This window comes from Struthio camelus, chromosome 2 (assembly GCF_040807025.1).
Source record: "Struthio camelus isolate bStrCam1 chromosome 2, bStrCam1.hap1, whole genome shotgun sequence".
NCBI lineage: Eukaryota > Metazoa > Chordata > Aves > Struthioniformes > Struthionidae > Struthio > Struthio camelus.
The window spans coordinates 120773767-120794711 of NC_090943.1; positions in this window are offsets into that span (position 1 = coordinate 120773767).

The window sequence follows — 20945 nt, forward strand, 5'->3', positions numbered from 1 at the left end:
ACAGAGCAGAGTCTGAGATAAGGTATTTTACACTGTGTGCTTTGTAATCCTGGATGATAGGCCTTTTTTATGTTCAGCTGCATAGGTAGTGTCAGTTTGGGTGCTCAGTTTTAAGTGTGAAAACTCTCTGTTTTGCAAGAAGATCTATTTACATGACAGTATTCCATGCTCAGGAGCTCTTTGCAGGGAGCATATTCCTTCAATGTGGGTGTTTTCCTCAAAGACAGATCGACTTACTTGCCGCTGCCTTCAAAATGGGGTGAGATGCATGCCCAGGCATTAATTTCAGTTTCATTTTGTTCTTTGGTTACTTTCCAAATGCTAAATATGGTTTTCTTCCTATCATTTATGCCTCATCTTGCCTCTTAATGACCCTCTCTTCTGGTGCCAAACTCATCAGGCTCAGAATGGCAGTTGAAGATGGTATTGTCATTGCTGGTCTTGGCAAAACTCCTGTGCACTTTGGAGGTGGCAAACAGATTGCATTTATTTTCATTAGCATCAGCTAGCATGGCAGCCATTGTTTGGGCTTGGTGAGAGTGATGCCTTTGGACCCAGGCCTTAGTCTTCTACTCTGAAATAGCTGCTAAGACCCGTTAAGCAGTGCAACAGTTATTAGACATCCCAGATTTCCCTATTATATGATCATAACCTGTGTTTTCTCAGGTATTTTTCAGGGCAGGCAGCAGCCTGTGCTCTTGAGCATCTAGAAAAGAAGCTACCATGGACACCCTGGACCTGCTGAGCAGGTGCAGAGCATGGCCTAGGGGCCAGCCACGATCATTTGCCGCCTACAAAAAGTTGATTGCCTTGGCATATGGGCAATGTGTGCATCTGTGATAGACCGTAGTCGGCACTGCACCCAGTGTCACTCGGTTCTGTAAGACGGCTCTGCTTGGAGAGCTGTGACTTCTGATTTAGCTTCACTGCCAGATTCAGTAGGTTAGTCACTAAAGCTGCTCCTATCAGGTTTTCCGTTTGAGGTGTTATCTGGACTGCTGGTTGCAAACGATTTGAGCGGCCAGTGCGTGGAGCCCTGCTCAGGGGTGATCTTTCCTCTCCCAGGCTCATCAAAGGTCTTTTTGATTTCCTGTAAAATTATTTCACCTACCCCTAAAGCTGTTTTATTCTTTTAACTGGTGCAAATATTTTCACTCCTTTATGGAAAGTAAGTAAATGTCATATGCCTCTCACACTCGGAGGTGATACCTCCTCCAATTAACTTCCCTAACACGGCATGTTGTCTGGGCAGCAGAACAAACATATAACTCCAAGAGGCAGGAAAGAGTCCCAGAATTGGCTCTGGTGCTGTTTCCTACCAAACTGAAAGCTCATCTTTGTGGTACGTAGTGTAGCTCTTAAGTCACAAACTCCCCAGCACATAACACAAGCTGGCAAAATGTGACGTCTGACTGAAACACAGCACACCGCTTCTTTGTTGCGTGATATGCCAGAACTGACAGGTATGAATTTAGACTTAAATTCAGTTTTCACTCATTTTCAGTGACATCCGGTGCTTTTAATGACTGTTTGTTTGATTTAAACAAATAGTTTCTGGGATTTTCATCTAGAGAAACATGAGAATTAATCTTTCAGGGGAAGAACAACTGAACAGTACAGGTGCTGTTACAAAATGCACTAGAGCATGATGCATTGCAGCCGCTTTTTCTCCCTCCTGTGTCAGCTTCTCTCTGTGCTCTCAAAGACTGCAATTTAATGCATATTAAAATATTGTTTCCTGGATAGTTCCAACTGTTGTTTCCTGAGGGAAGAAAAAATAAAATAAATGGCAAACTCTTATTTAAAAAAACAAACAAACAGCCCTCTCAGTCAAACAAACACTAAAATCTGCCATGCTTGCTTAAAAAGACAATGGAAAAGGAAATGAAACATAAGCACATGCTTAACTTGAAGCAAACAAATAGCCATATAGAAGAGACTCAGCTGTAAAACAATAGGGTATCTCACACTGTAGCAGTGAAGCCCATGTCTAAGTGGATTCTTGGCATGTGGTATTAACTGCCTCTGCATTTACTATGGCTTTTTAGTTCACAGCAGAGCCCAGGCAATAGTTCTCCATCACTGAGTTTTTCTAAATTCTCCTAAACAATCTCAATGCGAGTACAATACAACCTTGAGAGCAGTCCTGGAAGATATCCGAATGTCCAGTTCTCAAAACAAGATTTCAACATGCGTCACGTCCCTCCTTGGATTATTTTGGCCAAGGGTGACAGGATCAACCAGAATTCCAGGTTACAGTTCATTAGTCCATGACAGCTAGATTATCTCTGTCTGCAAGTAGGACAGTTCTGACCATACACATTAAGATTATTTAAACATTTCCTAGGATACTTATCTTGATGCAATTTTTGCGTCTCTGAGCAAAAATAGAACCAATTAAACCTGAGCTGTAGGTATGATCAACTAGCTAAACAGTTGCCAATTTATAAATGGTAAGCTCTGTCTCAAATGCAAAACTTTCTGTGTAAAAAGAGAAGCCAATCTGCGATCCTTTCAAATCAGGTTCTTCAGAATGCACCTTCAGATGGAGCTGGGCTATTTCATATGATTGGCTTGGTTTTGTGCTGGGCTGGGGAATCAGAAAAAAAATGTTCCTTAAAATCATTCTGAAGTAGTGAAACAAATTACCAAGCATATGGGTATTAGTCACTGGAACGCTTTACTCTGGGAGATGGTGAATCCTCCAAAGCTTGATGTCATCAGATCAAGACTGGACATCTTTCAGGAAGGTTATGTTTCAGGCAAGAAAACATACTGAGCTCAGCTTGTGATTATTTGTACATCAGGTAGGAATGGCTAACAGCAAACCTGAAAATGTGATAAAAATTTGTGAAAGCAGGTTAGCGGGATCCCTTATTTAATCTCTCAGTATAATAGTCAGAAAGTCTCTGTACTTACAGATGAATTGAGTGTTGCCTGAAGGGTGGCTGAGTCAGTACAGCTATCAACTCTCCCTCTCAGAGCTGCATTGGCTCTGTAGTGCTGACAGCAGTAAAAAACTTGTTTATTGATTGTCAATGAAGTATGACTTGAATATGCACAATGTTCAAACAGTTAGAAGAGGAAAAAGATGATTTTACATCATCAGTGTTCTGGCTGTTACTGTATGTAGCGGGACCGTATGAGTTGATCCAATTATCTTTTTCTTCTTGGTTAGTTGTTTTAAGGAAAATAACTCCCATCTTAAAAGAATTAAAAATCATCCTAGAAAAGAAAATGTTGACTCAGATAAGGAAAATGATTGCTCGACACATCACAAGAGAATAAAAGCGGCCCTTTATTTAACTCTTTCCTCCCCATTCCCATGAGAAATGTGAAAAAGGTGGGAGGAAAAAAGCCTGCAAGATACGGAAACTGAAAAAAGTGAAAAGAGAAAATAGACATGATGTGTGTCATTATAAAACACTCTGAAATGTTGGAAGAAACACATACTTTGCTTCTCATTTTCCCCAGGCACTATTCTGCAAAAATAATACAAAAATATTTCAGCCTGTTCTAGTGGTGACTTTATAGGACTGACCCCCATGCAGAGAGCCAAAGCAATGTCTGTGACTCAGATAAGACACAAACAAGTCCTATTTTGAAGACAGCCTTTCTCAAAGGAAGAATTCCACTGTTTAAATAGATTCAGGCAGCCCTATCTAAGATGAGACCGACTTTCTAGTACCGTCTTAGCAGCAATGCTATGGCTGAAGATGCTCTTTCAGCCCCAGTTCTTATTTTTTGGGGTGCTTATCACAGATTTGATTTGGGGCCCACTGTGCTAAGTATGGTGCAAACCACACCAATGAAGCAAAGCTTTGCTTGCAGCTTTTTAAAATGACCCTTATGCTTATAAAATGGGAGAGCCTTATAAGTGTGGAAAGTATGGAAGAATTACATTTGTATTTTGTGCAAGAGCAGGACGGTATTCAATGACAGAATAAAAAGCCACAAAGTTAGACAATGGGCAACAACGGATTTGATTTTAGCTGCCGTAAATTAAAAACCCTATTTTACAAATTTCAGAATTCTCCCAGACCTAGCTGTTGATGCCAACAGATGTGCTTGGCACACAGTAACCGATGTGAGTAAGAGTCACGCCTCTGTTACCAGATCTCCAAGCACATCAACCATCAAAAGCAGGCTCATGTTTTAATTCCCCCTGTGTAGCCATTTGAACCAGCAGGATGAATGTGCTATATACTCCCATAAGGGTATAGTAGGTCTTCCTGCAACTTTGGTGGAAACTGCTTTGTACTGATAGAAATGACTGGGCAAAATGTAGAATGATGAGTAATTGGATCTATGCAGGATAAGTTTAGGTTACATGTGCAAGACAGAACCTGGGGCTCTGACCCTCTGAAAGAAATGACACAGACTTTTTGTGCCCAAAACCACAGTCGCTGCAGGGACCGTCTGACTTCAAACAGAGGAACTCAGATATGCACCGGAAGCGTTCAGAACTCAGATATGCACTATCCCAGCGGGCCAAATTTCTAACAGGGATCGTCACTCTCCAGACTCGGAGAGATTTGATGTAGCTACCACTTCTAAGAAGGCCCTGGTTTAGTCATTTTTCACTGCTTTATAGCGTGTTAGGATACCCCATGCTACTTAGATTGTGTTTTCTCCACGCTCTCTGCAAATTCTGCCATCATCTCTGCCCAGTAAAGCTTCACCAGTTGGATGGACATCTGAAGACGGGGACAAGGTGTGTCTCATCTTCCATTTATTGCCTCAGGTGATTCTACATGTTCAAAGGGACATTTGTGCAGCATGAACTGGACTCTCCTAGACCATGTTTGTGCTTTTTTTTTTCATAGATTTTCTGTGCCTGGAGTCAGAAAACTCAAAATCTGGGACTCCCCAATCATCATTCCATGGATGGAAAATACATTTTAGATCTAAAGTGGAAGCTAATACCATCACACAGCTCTCAGAATGAAGCTAACATAAAGCCCATGTGTATATACTGTATGGCAACATTTTTTACAGAGCATTTATGACTGCAAATATACTTTAAAGTAATATGAGAATTGATTAACCGCCTCAGGTTCTCAACCCCATCCTTGGAGAGGTCTGTGGAAATCGCAGCACACTCAGTGGAAGTTGCATGAGAGCTACAAAATGCTGGTTCTAGCCTAGAGCTGCAGCTACGAAAGGAGCCTTTTTTCCGATGGTTGTACAGAGCAAAGCAGGGTGCCGCTTGCTGTTAGCACTCTCCTAAATTCATTTTTCTCTTTTCATTTTTTTAGTATTTCTCCTCCCACACCTTTGCCCTCTTTGCCTTTCTGAACTTTCACAGATATTTAAACATTGGCTTTGGTATTGAAACTGGGCCCTGAGCTTATGTGAAAAACAAGGGAAACCTTCTGAAGAAATAACCTAAGTGTAACACCAGATAAATTAAGAGTGCTCTCTGCTGTCATTCAGCAAAGCCATGTGCAGACAGAGAACTTTCACAGCTATTAAAAAAAATGTGCTATTCAGTGCTAACTTGCCATCTGGCTCCTAGTGCTGGATTCCACTACAGTGTGCTTCTTGAGATTACACTCATCTGCCAGCCTCCCCCTCTCCTCCCAAGGCACTTAGGGAGACTCTTCTGGGAATATAAAGTGAATTATTTTATCCCAATCACCATGCAGCTAACTATACATGGTGATTAAACAAAGAGACTCTATTTCTGCCATTGGAGGCGAAGGTTTTCTTGCTGGTCCTAAATAAAGAGCACTCTTCGGGAAGATGAGAAGATGTTTGCAGAATAAACCGGTATGTTGTTATCATACTGATGGCCAGGCAAAGATAATCAAGTATTAAAATAGAAAACAAGGAAAAGATTTTCAAAGACAAAGCTTCCTATGCCATCTTTAATGGATGCAGTTGTTCTGGACGATCACAAGCATCTTTGAACAGAGAGGAGAGGAGGCATGTTTATCCCTGATTTAAACAGCCGTGAAACCAGTGGAGTCCACCAGGAATGAACGTGGTATGCTGGGACACATCATTTCCTATGGACAGGGGAGTAGTTTTATTAATCCCAGTGGCCTCAGAAAATAGCGTCTTACATATAAATGTTTGCAGGATGAGGCCCTAATAGCTGACAAGGCGGAGTGCTTTTCTACGCAGATGCCATTGTGTGTCTGGGAAATACTAACATTCAGACAGAGGAAAGAGCTCTTGTTTGTACCAAGCACCGCTGACTGCAGCTGTGGGAGACCTGCAAAATGCAAACCTCCCCAAGGGCACCCACTCACTTGGCGGCTGCCCTCTCTGTCTGGAGTCCCGGATGACTCACGCGCTCTCTGCTGCTGGCTCTGATATTCCCTCTGGGCTCCAGCCAGTTCGCTGAGCTAGAAACTTGCAACAACACACCGTGGTCCTGCAGCTCTGACCCTGAATCTGAAATTTCCAAATGGCTCTTTTTTTTTTGACCTAGAACTTAAGCTTCCTGATGACTCACATGCACTCAGTCTCTTTTAGCATGCATACGAAAAGCTTTGATAATTCCCATTCACCTGCAACTCCCATCTCAATGTCAGGACTGCCAAATCTAAATAAAAAGAAAACTATAGGGCATACTGTCCTGGCTCTGTCCCACTCCATAATTAGGATTCTTAAGAATATAAAGAGCTTACCAAAATGGTTAACAGGAAACCTGAATTCCTCCTTGATTGAGCTGCTGCTCCTTCAAGCTTAAAACTACGCTGTGATTCAGGCTCCCATTCAGCATCTGAAATGTAATGATTCCCCCTTGCTTTGCTGTGAGTCTTCCAAAGTTTTCTGAGTATAAATTTTCTGAAGCATAGCTCTTAATAGAATTATTCCCCACTGGGTCCTAAACTCTTGCTTGGGTTCCCATTTGGCTCTGCTTCTTGTTCCTGAGACTATCTTATCTCACATGTGGAGGTCTCTAATGTATTCTGCTCATTGATTTCTCTTCCTCAAAAACTGACACTCCAACATGGTTTTCTGCTCTACTTCTCAGTCTGCCAAGTAATATATGGCATGTTATTCATAACTCCATAAATGTATTTTGATAGACCAGTTCATTCAATATCCTTGGTCCTACTGATGTCACAGACCTACTAGTTTGTCAGACAAACAGTCTTCCATTTGCCAAGACTTTAATATCTAATGATTAAAAATACATTAAGAGAAGTAGATATCCTAGGATTGTTTTGAAACGCCTCACTATCTGAGGGACAGAGAGCTTTATGGATATAAGTCGCTATAATTTTGACCCCTGCTAAAAGAAACTCTCAGAACATATCCATCATGTTAGCTTAGCATTTTTCTAAACTGATTCTCAATGGCAGAGTCAACTACCCTCAGCACCCTGGGTCTTCCTAAGAGGCCACCAAAATCTCTGGAAGAGAGACTCCAAGTCTGCCTGATGTGTTAGAGCTGGACTAACTCCTCGTTCAAACAGCACAGCTCCAGCAGGCTTTACAGTCTAGCCCACCAGCCTGTGGCCTGACCTTGACTGCTGCTAAGCCCAGTGCAAACACCTGACGTGGATATGAACCAGGTTGCAGACAGCAACATGAATGAAAAACAAACAGGCCATCACAAGCTTTGGCTTGTTGTGCTGAAGTCTACCCTAACTGTCTCTGCAGCTCAAGCCTTTGACCGTCCTTTAGCTAGCTGTCGGCCTTGTTCTTGTTCAGTGATACCCCTGCCTACCTAACTGTGTTGGGGTGGCTCCTCAGAGTGGAAATTAGTTTGCTGATAGACCGAACTTGGCATCTAATCTGGTGCCCTCCGATTCACTCCCACACTATTAATAATATGCTTTTTCCAAGACATAGAAGATGAATTACTCATAGATAAGACACTGAAAATGTAATCTTGTCAACATTGTATATTTAGAAAGTGACTGTGGGATAAGTCCAGGTCAGTCTTCCATTCAGCACTGGCGAGTCAGCATCTGAATGGATTTGCTTGCTGTAGGGAACAGTATCCAAAAAGAACTCACCACCTTTTGCCTTTTGCCATACGGTGGCTACCTGGACTGATAGCTGCAGCGTCATATGTCATTCCTTTATGAGGTGAACAAACAGACAGGTGAGATGATGAAAAAGACACTCCCAACATTCTTGATGCTTTCCATTGTGCTCATCAGCAGTGAGCTAACTACAGTAAGAGAGGAGTTCCAGAAGTTTGCTGAAGCCTGCCTGGTCTTCTGCTCACCTCTCTTCCTACTTCAAATGCTCTGAAGCTCCTTTCCTTCTTGGAGGATGGATGCAGGACTTCTGCATCTTCAGCAGCAGAGGTCTACTGAACTGGTGGTGCGTTTCCCCAAAGTGTGTGGAGAGGTTACCTTTTAAATACAGCATCTGAGGGACTGTTTAATGATGTCTCATAACACATTACTACTTCAGAGTAGAAGGTGTTATTCCTTCAGAGTTCTCAAGACTGAAAGTGATGGGTTAAAGGCTGATGGATATGAGAAAACAAAGCACGCCTAGGCCCCAGGAATCAGCTCCTGGCACTTGCACTTGCAGAGATCAAAAATGTCAAGTTTCTCTCCTCCACCAAGTTCTCTGCTCAGCTAATCATCTTTGGTTCTGCAGTCTGTGAAAGGTCTTGTTTTACACGTTCAGTAGCTCAATAGCATAATGCTTCTAATCTCACAGAGTCTTTTGGACGTTTGGACCCAGTACCAGCCTCAGTGTGGTTTCAGCTGCTAGTAAGTTTAGTAAGTCATTTTCCACTAACATTTCTAGGTATTCAACATTACCAAGCAGGCTTTGCTTAAGAGAAACTAAATCAGTATCAGACCTTTCCTCGCCTGGAAAGTATTGGTGGGTGCTGCAACCCTGAGCTGTTTTCAGTCAGTCTGTACATGGTATCTCTGGCATTTGGCCCTAAGGAACACGGAGTGAATGGGAGCAGCCTGACATGGAATCCACATCACCAGCTTTTCTGTGCTGATGCACCAATGCTGATGCGTAGATACTGCAGGTAAAAAATTTTTGGAGGGCTTGGTGGCTTGTTTGCCTGCTTTCTTGGGTGGAAGAAGGGCTGTCAGCAGAGATAAAGGCAAAGGTGGCTTTTCAAAGGGCTTTGGAATTTATATCAGAATCCTTACCAGGAGTCATTATGACTCTATTTTTCCATCTCCCCCAAGGTGGAAAATGATCTGAATTCACTTATCCTCCACTAACTTTTGAAACATGCCAAGCTGCAGCTAGGGTAAAGCAGAATTCCTGAAAAGTTTCAGATCTGCATAAAGTTTACACATCAAGAGAAAGGGCAGGTGAGCAGATCTGTTGCCCATGCTGGTCAATTTTGTAGGCAGACGACTGTGCATGGCCATTATGGTGGAGCTGTGAAGATGTCAGCCGCACCCTTAGCTTTTAGCAAGAGGATGTATTCCAAGTCAAAATAGAAAAGTATTAAAGTTATTGAACAAAGCATTGGTAAGACTTAGCCGGAAAATACTTTCTGAAGTTTTGTCTCCTATGGACCAGAAAGAAGAACTCACGATAAAGCAGGTATAGAAAGGCGAGGAGGGTGATAAGGGACTAGACACCACTTCTTCTGAGGGAAGATTTAAAGAGCTTACTTCGTGAAGCTTAGCAGAAGAAAATCTGAGAGGGAAGACGTTTATATCTACATGCATGAGGTAAGCATCATGAAAAGAGAATTTTTTTTCAAGCAAAGGGATAATCCTAGCACTTAAACACATGGGTTTCAATGGAGCTGGAAATTAGAGGACTTGCAGCCCTCAGAGGACTGAGGTTCTGGAGAAGGGTTAAAGTGCTTGAATAGTTCGAGGATGACATGTGGACAGTGTATGACATACCTGCCAACCTTACTCCAGAGGACCTCACTCCTCACCCTGGAAATAAGCCTGCATGTGTATAGCTAAGGTGTTCCCTCCAGTTACAGTATCCTCACAGCACTCTTAAGAAAGTTCAGTTTTACAGACACAGAGGTCTAATACACATTAGATGGTTTGGGCAACAGGTAGTCTAAACCTAGATTCCCTTGGTGTACTTGAATGAGTCTGTTTCCAGTCCCCTGTGAAAAGTAGCAAGACTTTGTCCAAAGCTTGTTCTGGTGTTATTTCTTGTTCTCTAAGTGACGTTTCTGTGCAGTTTATTTAGCTTTGCTGCTGTTCTCTCTGTCTTCATTCCTCTTTGTACTTTTGTACTGCTTGTCTTTGCAAAGCCAGCTCTGCCACTGTGAAGGCATCCGCTGGCATTCCCTTTCATTGCAAGGTGCTTTGACCATGAATGGCATAGAAGACCAGTGAGCAGATTCCCTCCTGAAGGGTAGGAGTCATTTCCCCCTTCCTTTCTTCAGTTTCACCTGCCAGCCCATTTATGGGAATTTCCAGAGGGGTGTTGACAAACATTGAAGAAGAAAGTGTGCACAGGCGAAGCTCTTGTCTCAGCATCTTTTCCAGTAGAGGAAAAGCTTGCAGCCTCTTTCCTTTCTGCTCGTAGAACCACAGATTAAATTTCTGGTTGGGAGGGACCTGGAGGTCGTCTAGTCCAACTGCCTGCTCAAAGCAGAGCCAACTTCAAAACTAGATCAGGGGGCTCAGGACCTTGTTCAGTAAAGTTTTGAAAATCTTTATGGATGGAGATTGCACAGCATCTCTGAGCAACCTGCTCCAGGGCTTAATTGCTCATTGGGTGAAAGAATTTTTTCCTTATTTTGATTTGGATTTGCCCTTCCTGCAACCTGTGACCGTTGCCTCCTGTCTGTTCACTGTGCAATTCTGAGAAGAGACTCTCTCTGTCTTCTGTAAACCCTCCTGGGGTAGCTGAAGACAGCAATTAGACCCCCCCCCCATCAGCCTTCTCTTCTCCAAGCTAAACAAACCCCATTCCCTCAGCCTCTCCTTGTGCCTCATGTACTCCAGCCCTCCGACCATCTTAGCAGCTCTCTGCCAGACTTGCTCATCCTATAGATTATGTGGATGAAAAACATTTGCAGTGCTCTTCCTTCCTATCTTCTTTTCTCAAAGGCTTATATTTTTGTTGCGTGGGGAACACCTGATGGCATGCCCTGCACCTGGACTGGATCTTGAAAGTCTCAGACTAGGCAAACAGTAATAGGGTCAACTTCAGAGTCATCCTCAAGCCTGCATGTGCTGGCTGTTGGAATTGCAGCTGATCTTCCAGGAATAAGGTGAGTCTCGCCTCTCTTCGCTTCCCAGCCTGCCCATGCTTTCCCACTATACTAGGCTTTGCGCACAGAAGGTCTATGAGCAGCAATTGTACAGCTCTCTGCTCCTGACTGCTGGCCCTTCAGCATCCTATTTCACTTCTGCGTGAGTGACTGTGACTGATCATGACCTCACTAAACCTTAAGATTTTGAATGAATTAATTAACCAGTACAGCCTGCTGTCACCGAGGATTGTTCTGTAAGTCTTGTTCTAGATGTGGCACTGAGGACAACTGCTAACTCTGTTGGATGAGCTCTCATTATAAATCCTCATGGCACATCTCAGATCCTTAAAAATATGTGTTAGAATGGTGTTCTCCAAGCATCTCTTCAGGAACTACAAAGGTAGCTGGTGATCTACTCAGCAGTGTTACATCAATGCCACTGCATGGTGTCCCTGTTCCCATAATGAAAGACTGACAGTGTTTTGACATTATAGATTATCATCACAACAGCACCTAAGAATGACAGCTTGGTTTATCTCCCAAGGAGTTTACAGACATTAGTTTCATGCAAGAATGATGTGCTGTGCTAACCAGAAAAAGTGAAGAACCGTTCTAAAATCAACATCCTATGAGTAACAGATTACTTAGAAAATAGCCACAGAGTGTAGTAAGAAAGATGAGTGTTTCTGACAGAAATGTAACCCCTGGCAGTTGTGTCCTTAGAAAGCAATGGAGCAAGGCTGGGAATCTGTTTATTTACAAGTGAAGTGTCTTTTCAGTAACAGTAGGAACACAGTGATTTAAAAATAAAAAATACGCAGACAAGCACCTTATTGGAATGTATTTTATTTTAACTTGAACTGAACTGGGAATTTATTCCCACTACTTCTTTGATGTGGCAATAGGCAAGTGAAAGAATTTTCACAGTTTATGCATTCATCTCTGGGAGAGACAACCGTAAATTCCTTGTAGAAAAAGTCTATTTTTTGCAGTGGGAAATCCTTCTAAATCACTCCTAAATTTTTTTTCCCTGGACTTTCTGCCCCTGTCTTTTGTACCCAGAGGCCTAACATACAAAGAGAATAGAGGGACTTTTGCATACCCACGGTCATTTCTATGCATGTGCTATATCAGTTCCAGACATGGAGTCTGGGTGCTTTGGGAGAAAAGGAGACACAAACGTAGTTCATGTGAAATGGCAAGGAATGGACAGCGAGGACAGTCACAAAAAACAATTCTTATTAGGCACACAGAGCTGACATATGTGAATACAAGCTGCTTCTGTGACAGAATTACTATTGGAGTCCTTACTTGGGAGGTTATAGCTGCAGAGGTATATAGACACCAGCCTGCCTCTTCAGTAAACATGGGCATTATGCTGTTACCCCAACAAACTCCATATCGCATCTCACCGGCTGCCAAACCCTGCAGACATCTAGATCCCAGAGGTCCCTTATGTCCTTCGCCTTGCTCCATGTCAGGTGACTTAGTCACACAAAGGCACCTTCGTGCGAAAGCCATCCTACAAAGCCCATGAGGAAAGATTGCTGGCGTTTTCTACATTTTCAAACACTGTATCCATTAACACTAGCCAACCCATCCCTTGCAGTTCTGGTTCCTGGGGTGGAAAGTGGGGCCTCTCTTACCAAAGTAGCTGACTGCACTTATTCTGCAGGAGGATTTCTGCCTCAGGAATTCAAGATGGGGGAGGTGGCTATTTCTGACCAAGTAAAGCACATCGCAAACACAAGCCCTGCTTGTTTCTTCATTTCACTCTTTGTTGAGGCAAATTCACACTCAGGCCTGTTCTAAAAAAACTCTTTCTTGCGTGCATGTGTGTGTCCTCCTTTATTATACAGGTCACTGGCTATTGATTCACAGCTGAAGGATTAACATGGCAGAAGGGTACATGGGAGAGACACTATTGTGCCTGTGAATCAGGACCGATTCCCTTTCTTTTCACACAGTGACCAACACACACACCAGACCTTTACTTCTTTCACATCTGAGGACCCTCCTTAAATCAGTAGTGACCAGCTTTTCCACATCACATTTCCTGATTTCTCCCAGTGGCAGAGGAGGGCTGAAGTCCTCCGTTGTTATGTGTCCAGACCTCCGTCACACAAACAGTACCATCAGCCTGCCCATGTGCAGTAGACCCAGTGTATTCTGGAAGCATTGGCCTTATTATCCATAGGGCACAGGCATTCACTTTCTGCCTGCAGCCCAAGTTACTGCCCGGGTCGCCAAGGAAAGAAAGGTGGTAGGAGAAAGCTGCTCCTACCTGGGGGCCGAGTGAAGAACAGACTGCGTATGAAAAGTCCATGCTCAGGGACTATTTTTCCCAGAAAACCTTTACTGCCATGCCTAGGGTATGACTAGATGCTCATCTGAAAAAAGAGCATGTTGTGGTCCCAGCTCTTCACAGTAATGACCCAAATACCCTGCCTTACAATAGCCTACCTGAATACCTTGGACAGCAGGTACAATAAGCATTTTCAATGTTGTCTTTGCCCTTAGTCCTTATAGTAACCTAACTGTCTTCTGATATAGGTAGGGAGCCACTTTGTTCAATGGCTTGCACTTTTAATGTGATCCCCTTCATCAGTCCCAGGTTGCTCCTTTGGCTTCTTCATCCAAAAACGTTAGCATACTGCACCGGCTTCTGCTCAGTGGACTCTCAATGACCGCCAGGCGCTTTCTGGTGTTTTGGTGAGAGCTGGGTGGCTATGGGATTCTAATTGCTCCTTCTGAGCCAGAGAGCAGTGTCTCACTTCCATGGGGGAGCCCTTACACTGTGATGCTGCCCATGGGAGCATCAGTAGTGCATTTTAATCTGGAGCATTAGGGGAGGACTTACAAGCAGAGAAGCAGTTTCGTGGAAGGTAGAGAAACAGACTAAAAAAGCTGTTCTAGTGTCACCTCTTAAAGTTCTTTCTGTCACTAAGAGGTTATTAACCTCAATGATTAAATTAATATTTAAAAGAGTGTGCTAGAGCAGAAATAAAGATGGGCTGGTTTTCGAAATACCGTTTCCTCGCTGTGTGTATCCTCCTTTTCCCTCGGTGCCAGCCTTACTTTGCTGAGTGCTGATTTTCTGGCGAAAACCTTTGGTGCACACATGCAGGAAGTGAGGTCAGGCTTGTTTTGGCAGTTTCAGCTGCATTTATCCCAGATAGCAGCTGAATTTTATCAGTTGGTTTAGCCTTTGGTCTTCAAGAGACAAACTATTATTTCACTCCTCTTTAAAAATAATAATAAAGTCGTTTTCAGGAAAAATGTGCTGTGAGTCTAGAGAAAAAGAGTGGGCAAGAGCCATGCCTTGCAAAGCCTCCTGGCCTCGACTCTGCTCGTCATCCTGGCGGCCTGTGAGCAACGCTATCTGGAGCGTGAAATGACTCCTTCTCCGAGCGCCCTCGTGTGCCTGCAGCTCCTAAGACACCTCCTCCCGTGGGCTCTGCGCCACGGGTGTCCGCAGCGCTTGCCCCTGCTCACCCCCTCTCCTTATGTGGTTGCGGTGCCCCCGTAACCTCAGTTAATACCGATGCCGGGGCTGTTGCCAGGAACTCCCATCCCAGTGCATTTTCCAACCCTGAGCTAGCTGCAAAGCAAGCTGACAGGTTTCTCTTTCGTAGCAGCTCCTTCTGTACAGGTGGGGTTTGCCCTACTCTCCTCCCTGCCCAGAGAAAGGTCACGGGGATGCTGTGGGGTCCAGCTGAGGACTGGCAGGCACAGCCAGCAGGCAGCCCTCCCGGGAGCATCCAGAAGCCAGTGGGATGTCCACCCACTGGTGGGGGTCCTGAAGGCTGCAAGATGGGGGACACACGGCCTCCTGCTCACAGGAGCCCCCCCTAGACGGCGCGCTGTCCAGCCGACAAGGGGGATTCTGGTGAGGCCAGCGTGGTGTCTGGATCGTGGGGTTGTGGGGGGAGAGGGACTGCGAGAGCCAGGCCTGGCGGCAGGCAAGTTCAAGACAGGAGCCACTTGACGGGTCTTTGTCTCCGTGCAAGGGATGCGACCAGATTAGTATCAAAGCGCTCTTTCATATCAGTAGGGTAGCAGGAGCTCACCCTCCCCTGTCTCCACTGATTTCTGTCTGGGCAAAGAAAATAAAACTAAACAATGAGTAAGAACAAAATAAAGCATTAGTAAACCCAGTCCTCTCTGTGGAGCTAAGGAATAAACCAAAGAATCTCTCTCTCTGCTTACAAACCCCTCAAATGGTGCTGTGAAGGGTATTTACAAGATGAGGGTGGGCTTTATAAATTAATTTAGTTAAAGTAAAGTTCAGTTTAATTCGTACCTAATCCTCAGTCTTCTCAATGGCAGTGGGTCTGTTTGCAAAGTAAGTGTAGAGGTTGTGATTATTTTCTTACTTTTATTTGAATTTGCTCACCTTGAATAAAATTTCCTCCATCGGAATATAGACCTCTCAGCACATCCTTCCAGCAGAAAAAGTTGCTTTTATTCTTATTAGCAACTTTCTTACTAAAATGATAGCAAGGCAAATGCAAAACCCAGATATGAAATATAAATAACAAACAATGCCCAGATTGGAAACTTTCTACAGATTACATTAGTCTCTGGAACAGGGCCCCTGCCTCTGTCAAAGAAGTGTTATCTTGAGATTGTCAATGCATGCTCCAGGGTAGGAGTGACTTTGTCCCCAGAGACCCAAGGGAACATAACAAGTGACATCAGTCATATTTTGGAGACTGTAGAGCCTAGTGTCACTAAATGTCAACTAAATCTCTATACATGGCTCTCTTCAAAGAGTCATTCCTGAAGTGCTGAAAGGTGAGGGGGAGCTATCTAAGCCAATTAAAGAAACATTTACTAAGTAGGGGAAGGACACGACGATCCGCAGACCAGGTATATAACATTCTATTTTGTTTTCCTTTAATTTCCATCAAGGCCTGAGTGGGTGGGAAAAAATGCCTCTGTACCAAACACCAGAGGTAGGACATTAGCTGACGAAAGGCAGGAGGCTTACCCTGAAGCACTGGCCATTTCTTTTTCCCCTGGAGCTGATGTTCTGTCTGTTCCACCTCGGCATTTCTTGAGAAGCCAGAGACAACAAGCCAGTCTGCCCAAATACAAAAATAAAACATCAGACAGGCTTCTTTGGGAAAAGCAAAGTTACATGTGAAAGAGGAATTGCAATTGGAATTTACAGGAATGCTAATAGTCATACCATCAGGTCAAATCCTGATCCTACTTGCTTTAGTGTAAATAAAAAGCAATCCCAGAGACACACCAGCATATGGCAGCTCCTTATTAGGCCCTTTATGTGTAAGTCTGCGCTCTTAAGAAATAATTAAATGGAGAGACATTTTATGTTATTGAAAACAAACCTTTGTATTTTCTTGGTGAAACCAGTGTTTTTCCTTTCGCAGGAGCTGACTCATTTAAAAAATATTCACAAAGGAATCGTGCAAATATACTTACTAGGGATACAAATAGACTGGTCTTTGTCAATTGGTCCCCTGTCAGTTAGAAATGGGACCAAATTCTGCTCTGGTGTAAGTTCATGGCATAGTTTTGAGCGCAACGGGGGGGGGGGGGGGGCAGACATGTTCTAGCAAATCTAGTCAAAGCAGTTAAAGAAGTTAACTGGCCCCAGCAATTAGCTACTGCCCCTGCACTGGAAGTTACTCTTTCCACAGCAGAACCCAATCATGTGACTGGAAATCAAACCTGGGCAAAGCCTTCAGCTCAACTCAACTCATTTTCTGTGGCAGCTCAAAATAACTTAGCTGACTTTGCGCTGAAGCTGATTAGCTCACCAAGTCTGTTCATCTGGTGCAGCAGAAGCCATGGTCATCTCCCACTGAAAGGCAGTCCCAAAGAGGAGATAGGCAGTAACACTGAAGATTATGAAAGTCCCTTTCTGAAAAGATCATGAGTCTGAGTTTAAGAGAAGAGTTTGCGCACAACCTCCTTATCTGGGATCTGAGTTCAAGGCTGTTCCTATCTTGGGTGTTGGTTCAGTTCATTATGGAGATAAGTCCAAGCTGTGAAGTTTGGATCTGGACCAAGTTTCTCCATAGTTTGAAAGTGTTTGGCTCCAGCACGCTGGAAAGGGCCTATCACTGCTGCTAGGTCTTTTAACCCTAATAACAGATATACACAAAATGAGAAGAGAGCTGAACATTAGGAAGTCATCATAACTGCATCAAACTGACCCCCCGCCGCAACATTTTCCAGAGTCCCTAAATTACAAAGAAAGAAGAAACAGTAAAACATAAACAATAACTGAAATACATCCAACACTTCAATTGGTACAGTGCACTTACTGCAGAGCTTCTATAAATACATTCTGCTAATGCAGGAAGTTTGGGGCAAGAACAAGAGTAAAGGCAATTAGCTACCTTGATTGCAATTACTAGACATTTGGCAAAACATTGTGTAATATTTGGGGTTATATAATTATTAGCAGATCTCTGTCAAAAGTGTTTGTTTACTGTAATGAATGTGGCGACAGAAATACATTCTGTGTATATATCTCTGTGGCAACAGCAGTCCACATCATTGAGGTATAAACTATAGATTATACAGCTTCAGGAGACCCAAGATAGGGAAATGATAAGAAACAACAGAAGGCCTGAGACAGAAAACAGAAAATATGGAGAGATATGGAAGCCAGGGGCAGCCCTGTTTAGTGAGCGCATACCGTAGAAATGAAAGAGAGGTCTGACACTCAGAGTCGTCTTTTGAGAGGGGCCATCAGGCTCCTTGCACGCTTGGGCCGATGGAAAGTGAGCACTTCTGGCCACAGTGACATGGATATCCTTTATGGACATTCACAGAAAATTTGGCTTCTTGTGATAAACACCTAAGGCATTTGGAGTCAAGCCTGCAAAAGTTAAGCAAGGGCAAAGACATTATAAATGTACAATTTGCTCTTGAGCCTACTTAATTCCATGAAAGACTCCATCAGCATTGTCTGGCTTTCGTTCAGGCTCATAGTCTTTGTTACGATTACTGATGTGAATGAATACCACAAAGCAAGGTTTTGCAGGCTAATGAGTGTAACTAATCTTTTCACTGCATCTCAGTCTTGATTCTTCTTCTAGGGATAACTTTGCTATACAGTCATTTTGTTTTCCTTGGTTGACCAAAAAAAAAAATCTACTATTGGATGTGCTCCATACTACAGTCTTTATCATGTACATTTTACACGTACACTGACATCATCCAAACTAGGTAGGCAAGTGTTTGGCTTCATTTTAACAAATGTTAAAGTGTTAAAATGCAGCTGAAACCAAAGGAATCCGGACTGGCTGTATCGGACAATTCAACAGTGGGTAAAAACACGAACAGGAATTGTAGTGAAATAGTAAAATTAAAATCTTACGTTCTGGAGAGGAATAATGTAGCAAACTCATCTAATCTTTGGTACTATGTGCTTCCTAGCATAATAATATTGGAACATCTCATAGACTTTAAAATATTTATCCTCTCAACATGCCCAACAGGTAAGTGAATAAACGGCTTGCCTTGTACAGGCTCAGACAGAGCATTTGTGGTTAGTAGTTGATCAGACTTTGGTCTCCAAAAACCCCAAGCATGGCTCTCCTCTTGAGCTGGACTGCTCCTTTGGGAACAGGCACTGTGTGGGCTCTGCAGTATGGCTCATGGAAGAAATGAAGGCTGTGCCTCACTGTTTTGTTGTGTTTTAGGTTGAAGCCAATGCAGAGCGAGCTTTCAGGGTCAGGAGCTACTGAGGTCAGCAGAGCAAGCATGGAGCAAGGACTATTGAAAAGCCTAGAGAGAACCTAGCATGAGTGTATATTGCTTTTCTTTCTGTTTTCCCTGCCTGCATTTGAAGCAGGGCTGTGTGTCTCAGGACTCTACACACAGAGCTCTCCCCGCACTGCACTTTCCTCAGCAGTGATTTACAAACTGCTCCCCTCTACTTCATTCTCCTTCTCTGAGGGATTGCCAGTCCTGTCAGCGTTATCCTCTCTGACACTTTCCTCTGGAAATATTTCAGGATCAGACATGCTTTTCTTGCTTTTGCTGCCTATATTTCTGGAAGGGCCATCAAGCAGACAATGTTTTGCACCAAAGTCTGATGCCAGTGCCAGAACACCAATGAGTTAGCAGCCACTTAGTCTACAGAGTCTAGTACCAGCCACCCTGCACAAACAGTAGCAAACCTGAAAATCTAGGGAAACAGGAAGCCTCTTGGTGTGCTGCTTGAAGTGAAAACCTTTTCCTTATTCAGACCTTCTGGCTGTAGTTGCTGATGGAAAGGAATTTGCAGCGGGAATTGCAGATCGACCTAAATCTCCAACTAAATATAGCCTTGCTTCCATTGGGGGGAGGGAGGGGAGACTTAGGGGGAAGGGGAGAGCCAGGACTACTCTTTTGACACACGGAATTTATGCTGAGAATGGTTAGGCCTCGTTAATTAATTGCTATTTTTCATTAGCGCGGCTTACATGTTTAAAACTCTATTTAAGTAAAATTGAAAAAGGGAGATTCTGTGTTCAGAGGGAATGCTATGAAGCTGCACATGTTACAAAAAGAAAATGTGTAAGCACAAAATATTACTCACTGAACAAAAATAAAGCAAATGAGTCATGATATTAAACAACTCTATAAACAAAAGTTGCAAAATGCCTGGGAAGACTTAACTAATTCAATTTCTAGTTGTTATGTTCTAATCAGTGTGGTCTCCCTTTAATAGGGAGAACTAATGGGATGCCAATGGGAGTTTAGTGTGAATAGCAGAGGAGGAGCCATGTAATATAATGGCTAAGTGTACACGATAATGTCATCTGTTCCCCACAGAGCATGAAGCAACGGAGTGGTGTATTTTGAGCTCTCTCATCCCCTACTTGCCAACTTGCTGTGCAAGGAGAGATAGCTGAGCTCATGAAGATCCTGCAGATCTTGGATAGGAATAGGCTCCAGGAAAGACTGACAGAGCTGGGATTTTCTTCTTAGCTTGTGTCAAGAGCATCAGGAACATAAACATGCTTTTCATTTTAGAAAAATAATATAGTGTACCGCTTGAAATTGTTTTGCAAAAATGTGATTTATGATTGATGTCTGTCTGGGCAGGGCCAAGCTGCCTTATCTTCTGCATCCTTCAGAGCTACTCCCACTGTTAGTGCAGGGTCTGGAGGGTGCTCCGAGGATGTTAAGATCCTGTTCAAGCCTGAACCCGAGATGGCACAGTTTCAGGTTTGAAAGACCTTAGGAATCTCAAAGGTTTTCAAAAAAAAGACCACTGTCCCTCTTGGAATATCTTCATATGTCTTCTTCCCCTCAGTGTGACCTCGGTGGCCCTCCAAAACCCCTGTGTCCTCTTGGGTTGTGATAGCGTCGGAAAATGCGTTCTGGGAGAGGTTTCAGGGGAGCTGCCAGGGAAGAGCTCTAGAAATCCAAAGGGTTTCTGAAAAGGAGACTGTGCCTTGACATGCCCCTCAGTGCTAATAGGCACTTCCATCTCCACCCTTTGTACACCTCATTTAGGAGAGGGAAAGCTCCCTCAGGTGCCGCGCAGGGTCTAGGGAACTTGGTGAATTTTAAAGACTTGAGGAGATACGGGTGGGCTGAACTCAGAGGGAGTCTGACTTGCGCACCCATGCAGCACTCTGGCTTGTCTTTTGCACATCACTCAAATGTAAACCCTAACGCTAGTGAGATTTGCAGTGGGAACTGCGCTTGATTTGAGATTGACAAAATGTCAAGTGCCAGAAACTGCAGGTCTGAAGTTCTAGCTTACGCATTTAATTTTGCTGGCAATGTGATACTCAGTATCTACCACTGTGGACTGGTTGCTGTGAGATTTAGCTTGACAC